Consider the following 9,395-nt stretch of genomic DNA (forward strand, 5'->3'; position numbering starts at 1 on the left):
AGAATTTATTGCACTATATTTTGTCCTATGTTCTACTTATTTTCGGTCACTACGTTGTGCTCACCTGACCTTAACAATTTCACTGCCGACTTGTGATTGACTACTTTGCAATGCATTAAAGGCCTTTCTGGCCATTGAGTGGTTAAAGGCAATCATCTTGAGCTCACTTTTACTGTGTTTTATTTTATGAGAGAATGACCTATGTTGAACATTAGATTGTAAGCACAACCTAGAAGAGAATGTTTTGTAAGAGGGCCCCACAGTAGTTGCAAACACTTTGAATCTATTTTCAGTGTTTCTGCTACAACAGCTCAATGCAATATATCACTCCTTCTGCAATTCAGCAAGGACAAACCCTTTTGCACGCACTTGCATAGATCTGAAAGATCAGGTATCCACCTTATACATAAATTATGATACACATCTGAAACGTCTTGTAATTAATGCTCAAATTCCAAAGACAGGACTGAAGAGAAACTTTTTCATTTAGTCACGGTCATTTTCGGAATGCCAAATGTGTCTCGAGGAGAAATGTTTAGACTAGATGACCAGTTATAAACCTATGGATCCATATATCTACTGTATATGGATCTTTTTGGGCACATTACAAAAATTTGATTATAAGCTCTTCGATACATTCAGTTAAATATGCTATTATTTCCTTTACTTATTTAACTTTACATTTGTATTTTGTATTATATGCCTAAATCCGTTAATTCACTTTATATTCACTGTTTCTTAAAATATTTTATTTGATCACATCTAAAAGTAAAAGGTAGTAATAATAGTACATTCTTTAGAGTTATAAATGTACATCAATTCAGCAGTTTTAATTTAACCAGTATACCCAGTTGTTCTGTATATAGTCTTCAGCACCACGCACTTACAGTATGACTTTTTTTTTACAAACAGTATAGTCTTTACATATGTATAACCCTGTTTATTTAATGTAATAACCACGTACTGTATTTGTAATCATGTATTTGTCATCATAAGTCTGTGCTCAGGACGTACTTGAAAATGAGAGATAACTCTCAATGTATTACTTCCTGGTAAAACATTTTATAAATAAAATAACTAAATGGGTGATTTCAACTACAAACAGTATAGGTCCAGATCTACAAAGGTCTGTTAACTCAGTGCTAATAATAGGCCATTACTTAAATCATTAATGGATGTTATTTTTACTGAGGTTCATGCATATCCACAAAGCTAATTTTATGCAAAAACAATGGACATTAGTTATCAGGTTAAATTAACACTGGTTTGTGCTTCAAATAACATGGTGTTGTGTGTCTTAACTGAAGCTGACATTACTCCCTTCCAGACCCTGAACTGGAGAGTGAGAGACTATATTTTTGTAAAGTCCCAAGTGACATATACCTCCCCAAAAACTAATGTATAAAAAATGTGGAGAGATACCTGTGCACAAAAAGGAATACACCTGATTTACCTGGAAAATAATATCCATAAAATGTGCGATGCTCAAAAATAAAAGACAGACATTTGATATACAGACCTAATTGGGCCAAACTGATAGTACCCTTGAGATATCCTTATTGTAATAGAGTGTATGACCAGGTATATAAACCAATAACGCTTCTCTGGAGAACCCCACAATCCACTGTGGTGGGGTTAATACATCTTAATGTCCAGACAATATCTGCATATAGAATACATGGCTAATACCTTGCTTGTGTAGTCATCTGGGAAATCAACTTGTGCTGTCTAATATTCACAGAAGGACTCACGTATTTGTGCAGCGTCCAGATTGGATTTCCCAGGGCCCTGGGGTACTCAGTGTGCAATCTGCTTGAAGACGATCTGGTAAATATGCTAATTTAAATCATTTGAATATACTTTGCATTTCAAAGTTAGCATATATCCCAGGTATCTCAAGTATGTTCCTTTTTGTGCATAGGTGTCTCTCCACGTGTTGTTTAAAGGAGTGTTTAGCAATGTCTATAAGTCACTTGTAAATGTATCTCTCTCTGAACCCATATTTCAGGGTGTGGATGGCAGTATCGCCACCTCTAGGTACTGTATGATATAACTAGCGGATGTTAATATTGCTGTGTTAACAATAATGGACCATGGTGATAGGCATTGTTAGTAGGAACACATCTTTTGCATATCATTAGTATAGCCTGGGTCCCCCTGGTCCCCTGTTCGTCCCCTTACCTTTCCATAGGCGGAGAGGGCGGGGGGGATGCGCAGTAGCAAGCGCAAGCAGCAGCCATTAGGAGTATAGCACAGCAGGGGAACTACAAGTCCCAGCAGCCTCAGGGGCTGCAGACCACATGTTGCCAGGCAACCAATAGGGCTGAGAGGTGCATGGCATTTAGAATTCTGACAGTTTAAATTCTGACAGTTAGAGGGACTAACAGTTGGATCCAGGACAGAGAAAGGTAGGGTCTGGGTGTCAGTGGCATCCAGAATAGGCCATATTAACCCTTTAGGTCCAAGATAGGCCTCACTCACCAATTCAGATTGTAGCTGCTACAGGGAAACCCCTAGCTAGGGACATTTCCCCAGTAGCTGTATACAGTTAGTGTATAGTGCCATTCGAAGATGCCGCACAGCGATTTACGGACTGTGGTCTGGGGCCGGACCACAACCGCACTATCATAGACTATCAAAGGTGACACCCTTATACCGGAATTCACCCCATGCAGAGGCGGAGGCTTCGCTGACATCGATGTTGCTGGATCAGTGGATCCCTTTTGCTTTTCGGCCATACGCGGGTTTTGGAGCACCTAGGCAGGTACCTCACAACGTGCACCAACTATAACACTTTCAGTTACAGTGGGTAGCGCTGTCTCACACATTGCTTGGGTTGGATCTTGTGGACACTAGGGAGGTTGGGTGCCCAGGGGCACCGCAGTACTTTGGGGAAATCCCATCAGGGGTGGACACTAAGGTTGGAGGGCACTGTGGGGCTATGGCCGTGCAAGGCCTATATTGTAAGTGGGTTAATGATATACAGGTATACCCCGCATTAACGTATGCAATGGGACCGGAGCATGTATGTAAAGCGAAAATGTACTTAAAGTGAAGCACTACCTTTTTCCTACTTATCGATGCATGAACTGTATGGCAATCGTCATATACGTGCATAACTGAAGTAAATAACATGTGTGAAAGGCTCTATAGTCTCCCCGCTTGCACACAGCTTCGGTACAGATAGGGAGCCGGTATTGCTGTTCAGGAGATGCTGACAGGCGCATGCGTGAGCTGCCATTTTCCTATTGAGCGATATGTACTTACTCGCGAGTGTACTTAAAGTGAGTGTCCTTAAACCGGGGTATGCCTGCATCTAGTTGTACCTGTGTTCAGTAATCTGTTATTAAATACAAATGTGTGATCTTATTGCATTGGGTCCTGTTAAGGGGTTATCCGGCGCTGTCAGGATCCCTCACAGGTGGAGGCGCTGTCACCAGACGGATCACGTAAACCCCGGTCTCCCAGCAGCGGAGGTTCAGGCCTCCTGTGAGCCACAGGTAAAGCATCACACACTCAGTAGCCGCCACATTTCCCATAGGGTGGGGGAAAGAGCGCTACATTAGCATTAACAGCCATTATAATTGATGCAATGCTCTTTAAGTTAAAAGCAGCCCTAAGGCTGGGGCCATAGCGTGCGCGACAGAGCGATTTGTGGACTCTGGTCACTCACGCGATGGGGAGGTGTGGCCGTAACGTCACTAGGCTGGTTCTCCCTCATTGATGGAAATGCTCACGTGACGCGGCCGTTACGCAAAAAATCAATGTTTTTTGTCTGCTCACAATCCTGCCGTGCCATCACGCTGCAGCGCACATCACATAGCACACAGCATGGCCGGACTAGTGCACTTACTTGCATTTCCGCAGCCTAACCGTTCACTTTTGAGCTTTGAAGATTCATGTTAGCACTTAAAGAGTTGTTAACCTATGTTAACGCCACATTAAGTCAATAAGGGACCTCTATGGATCTGGGCCATAGTGAGAGTGGGTGTTTAAGAGGACCACTTATGACTCTTGCAGTGTGGCTGCCCCAAGTTAGTACATATAGAATATAAAGTATTTCTTAATGTACTGTATAAACATGATATTTTCAAAGAAGAATGCTTGACTTTAGAAACAAATATTAAATCGAAATAGTCATGTGAACCAGTGTCCACACATCATTTAATATCTTAAAGTTTACAATATACAGTCAAGCAAAGTAGGCCGGGTAAAGGCAATTGATGCCCTACCGTCAATGTAGAAATCTCAACCCAGATTGAGTTTTCTTCACTTAGAACAGCTGAAGCAGCTCGGTGGTCATTTTAAATTTTAATGTGCATTATTTCACATCCAAAAATGGTACAAATTATAAAATTACTGGTTTTATTAATACTCTTGGAGTTGTATGTAGCTGAATAAAAATGTACAGTTGAATGACTATGCTAAAAATCCAAAGGGCATAATCCATCAATACAAACTTGAAGTTTAAAAATGCTATTGCTCAACATTTGTGGGCTTGAATATTTTAAGCACCTTCGGGCTCAATGATACAGTAAATGTTTACTATAATCTTCTTGGTATCTAACAGCGATTAACTATTTTTAGTTCAGTGCATTTACTTTTTCCTTGTGGCAATAAAACACTACATTTGGTCAGGTTAAGCTGATGCACTAACTCAGTGGTGGAAACACTTACTTAGAAGCAGGTAAATGCAGTTCAAATCCTAGTGTCAACTCAACTTTTGATCATGGGCGAGTATCTTTATATTTTTGGGCACTTCGATTCAGTCAGTCAGTGTAATGGAAGAATAATATGCTATTATTTCCACTTTCAATCAACATATTATTTAACTTTATATTTTGTATTATTTATTATACGACAAAATCCGTTATTCACTGTATATTTGTACATTTAGTTAATCAAATATTTGCCTATTATTTTATGTCAATACATTTTTTATATTTGTATTTTATATAGCACTGATTACATTACATTATTGTAGCAGGGGGTCTCAGGAGCTGAACCGCATTGATTTCAGGTCCGGGGACCCCCTACTTCCCAAGTTACAGGCCTTGTTATGGGGTACCGGTATCCCCGCCATGTTAAAATCCTGTGGGTCACGTGACCGTGGGATTTTCACATTGCAGGAGATACCGGAACCCCTGTTGTATCTCAGGAAGTAGGGGGTCACGAGGCTGAAATCAACTTTACTCAGCTCAGAAGACCTCCTGCTCCAGCACACTAGTATCAACCCCCCCCCCCCCCCCCCCAACCCCCAAAAAGAAAAAAATCATTACCTTAGCTGCTAAGGTAATGAAGCTGCTTACATTTTAATTGTATTCATAGTGTGTGAGCAGGGGTTCTCCTGAGCTGAACAAAGTTGATTTCAGCTTTGGGGACCCACTGCTTTCGAAATACAGGCCCAGTATGGGGTGCCGGTAACCCCGCAATGTTAAAGGCTTCCGGTCACGTGACGCGGAGGATTTTAACATTACGGTTATATCGACATCCCATACCAGGTTTTTTAACTCGGGAAGCAGTGGATCCCCAAGGCTGAAATCAATGTGGTTCAGCTCAGGAGACACCCTGCTCATGCACACTAGGGGGCCTATGCAGTAAACAGCCATAAGCCCCTTATCGCCAGCTTCTTTCCAAAAAAGCCTACTGCAGTTCAGTAAGCCCCGAGAAGCTGGTCAGAAGAGCAAAACTCGCTGGGTTTTTTTGCCGAAAAAAATCTGCTGACCGCTTGGCGATAGGCCACTTCTCGCCGCTCATCACCAGCTTTTCCAACTCGCTGTATTCTAGAAGCCCCGTTCAGCTTCTCGCAGCTGATCGCCACTCTAGAATGGAGAATTTCTCTCCAAATCGCCTCGGCAAAAAAAGTTGGCAAGAAGCTGGAGATGAGCAGCGAGACAGGACATAGAAAAAATCAGGCCTTTTTTGTTCATAGGTTTTTTTTTTTTTAGAACTTGTATTATTGAGGTAAGTACAGGAACAAAGTATAACATGACACTGATATAAGCAATTAGAATAAAATTCAGCTAACATGAAGAAGTGATATATTGCACTAGGGGTGACGACAAGAAAACCAAAGACAAGACTGACTCAGACATCACCAAATTCTCGGTGGGTGAATCGTTTGAGTATTTGAGTATCATACATAACAATTTACCGGGTGATGGGGGGGATGACACAGGAGGGAGAAGGATGGTAGGGGTGGGACTACTGAAAGGGGGAAGGGGGTGGGATGATGGTTTTAAGCATGGAGGCGATGCAGCTGAGTCATATTACTTAGGATTTGTGATGCCGTGGCCTTAAAAATAACTATTTTTAATCAATATAAGCTTTTCACTTATTGACCTAGTAGTGTCCCCCCCATACGTTATTAATGTGTTGAGATATGACTTGTTGTTGTTATGATTATTATCGTGGTACAGTACATGAATGTTTACGTTCAGTGCTATCATAACTTCTTAAAGGTACAGTCCTTTCAATAACAAACATGTTTGTAAACAAGAATACATGCATATATAACTTTGTCAAAATTGTTAGTACTTACAAAAATAAGCATGCCATACATTTGGAATGTCATTTTACAATGTTTATAATGTATTACGCATTTTCAAAGTTACATCCCGTTCCTCTTCTGATTGTTTTTTTTTTTTTATCCCCACCCTCTCTCTAGCAGGGTACCAACTGTATCTAGTAACTGGCCACACAAACAGATGCAAGGACTACATTTCCCACAATGCTGTGCAATAATGTGACGTAATAACCGTGTTCAAGCAAACGATTACAGGAGAACGGATCGGTCATCAGTGCATCAATTCTGTTGTAATTGTACATATTTAATTTATGCACATATTTAATATTTTAAAATAAAAATATTTCTTTACAAACGTAACATTTCAAAAGCAGCTTTACACGTCAACATACGTAAATGATTTAGTAACAGTGTTCACAAATTAAAAAAATGCAACACCTTTTGCTGACTTTTGCGTAAGTGCCAATTAGTGGCGTTTTAAAAAAAAAATTATTAACCAAGGTATATGAATATTGACGTCATGTGTAAAAAAAATATCCTATTATAATACATTCAAATAGCTAATTAATACATATTCATATTTTCTAGACACACATTGAGTTTATATATTAATGTTTTGTAATTACTTTTATAACTAATTATAATTAAGTCACGTGACCTACACACATAGCTACTTATATGTACTAATTGAACACTTACTTCGAGGTAGAGATGGCGTGTGCAGAAATGGAGATGGGGATGGGGATGGAGATGGAGGATATTAGGTTGAGGAGAAGAGTAGTTTTGGAGGAGAGCCAGGGGAGAGAGGAGAGGAGATGAGAGGGCGAGGGAGAGGGGAGAGGAGAGACATGGTGGCCCGTCCACGTCTATGTCGTGATAGTACAATTTTGGATGGGTTTACGGAGGAGGAGATAATTAGGCGATACCGCTTGAGTTCAGCAGCAATCATCTCTTTATGAAGACTTAAGAGAAGATTTAGATTTTGTACAGCCAGAGGTCATGCTGTTAAATGGCCTTGTTAAAATGCTGTGCTAATTACAATTTCTTGCTTCTGTGTCTTTTCAGACAACTGTGGACACCGTAGGCAGGGTCTTGCAGTCATCATTCTCACGGGCCCTTAGCCACTTTCTACTACCATGCGTGATGGGTGCAATCGATTGCACACATGTTGCTTTGACCACGCTGACTGTAGATGAGCATGTGTGCTGTAATAGGAAACACTTTCACTCCATCAATGTGCAGGTCAGATGCGATGCCAACATGAAAATTCTGAATGTGGTAGCCAGATACCCGGGTTCCAGCCACGATTCCTCTATCCTGAGGAAGTCATCAGTCTTCCATGCATTTTAGACCTTACATATAGAAAAACAAAAGGAACGATTCCTGCACTGCTACCAATTAGGCCAAGATAAAATAATATTCTCATGAAAAAGGGTATTTTGTTAAACCCTTTGGCCAAAGCATTTGTAAGCCTGCATGCCACGTCACGGCACACCCGTTAATGCAGGTACCTACACTATATATATATATAATAATTGTCCCATGGACTGGTGAAAAAAGTGTTAAAGCCCTGAAGGGGTTAAATAAAGCATGAGCTTATGTGAGTAGTGCAATTAAAATCTGGCATATTTTTAGACGCGTCCGCATGAGAAGTTTTAACACTATACGCACATTTTTTTTTACCCCATCACTTGCATAGTACAATATGTGGAATGTTTGTCTGTATTTTTTATGCTTCTTATTAACATAGTTTACATATATAAATGTTGACATTTATTATCTTTATTGATCTTTAACATTATATAAAAAAAACATTCTTTGAACAAAGAAGTTGCAGCATAGAAAATTGATTAAAAAAATGTTAGAGAACATTAATCATTGTAAAAAATGTTTCGATTGTTATCCGTGTGTAATGAGTCCTCATTTAATAACAAAAAAATAAATATTATTATTTATGGTATGGTTGCATAATAATAATAAGTTATTGAAATGTGTTGTATTACAGTAATGTTAATTTTAATTTCATTGTAAACATATCTATATCTGAGATAGAGACACATTTTGTTGTGTATGTGTACAATCACACTTTATTCAAAAATGTATTAAGGCTGACAAAATAACTGTCGTTACATTTCGGAACATCCGACATGCGTTCAAATACATGTTTGGGACATGAGATGGGTCTTAATTACTTTATATAATGTCTTTTCATGTGAAAATATATACTTATTATAATCTAATTTTGGTATAGAAATGTTCGCAAAACTTGGCATCCTTTCCTCAACAATAGCATATCATTAGTGGTATGTATCTAATACAATGTTAAACTAATATTTGTCTAAACAAATATTACTTTTAGGATAGTAAACATTATATTTATTTTTTAGAGGATCATTACACATACTGTATGAATGTTAGATTTGATTATTATTGTAATTAAAGCAAATTCAACATTAACTTTCATTTTTTGGATATACATATTCTTTGAATTTCTGCCATGATTATTTTTTACAGCTTAATATCATATCACACTTAAAAACATATTAGCATTGTTATGTATGAATATATATATTTAAAAATCACGAGTACATATTTAAATAATAAGAATTATGTTGATTATGTGTTATTCGTAATACATTTAGCACTAACGGAAATAAGCATCACTGTAAAAATCATTTATACAGTGTTTTAATGCTTTCTACAATAATGGTTGCTAGTTGTTCTTTTCGACATGTCAATTCATATGTTGGGACAGTCGATCTGTAAAATAAATATTATGCAAATGTAGTAACAATATCAATATGCTGGATTAATGTTGTGTGTGCTTCAATATTATGGATATTGAAGTTTTTAGTTTCATGCAGAAGGT

General features: G+C 38.6%; 1 long non-coding RNA gene across 3 annotated transcripts; it reads left to right on the top strand.

The window, feature by feature from the left end:
* The first annotated feature begins 2,382 nt into the window (after window positions 1-2,382).
* LOC142488527 (uncharacterized) lies at window positions 2,383-8,934 on the top strand. 3 transcript variants are annotated; one of them, XR_012799469.1, is made up of 4 exons: window positions 2,383-2,764; window positions 3,390-3,500; window positions 6,668-6,822; window positions 7,592-8,934. It is a non-coding gene; the product is annotated as an uncharacterized LOC142488527 (long non-coding RNA). The 3 variants fall into 3 exon arrangements; XR_012799468.1 differs by having other exon boundaries at window positions 6,668-6,816; XR_012799470.1 differs by having other exon boundaries at window positions 6,671-6,816.
* Window positions 8,935-9,395: the final 461 nt, after the last annotated feature.

The sequence above is a fragment of the Ascaphus truei genome, chromosome 2 (assembly GCF_040206685.1).
Source record: "Ascaphus truei isolate aAscTru1 chromosome 2, aAscTru1.hap1, whole genome shotgun sequence".
Lineage (NCBI taxonomy): Eukaryota > Metazoa > Chordata > Amphibia > Anura > Ascaphidae > Ascaphus > Ascaphus truei.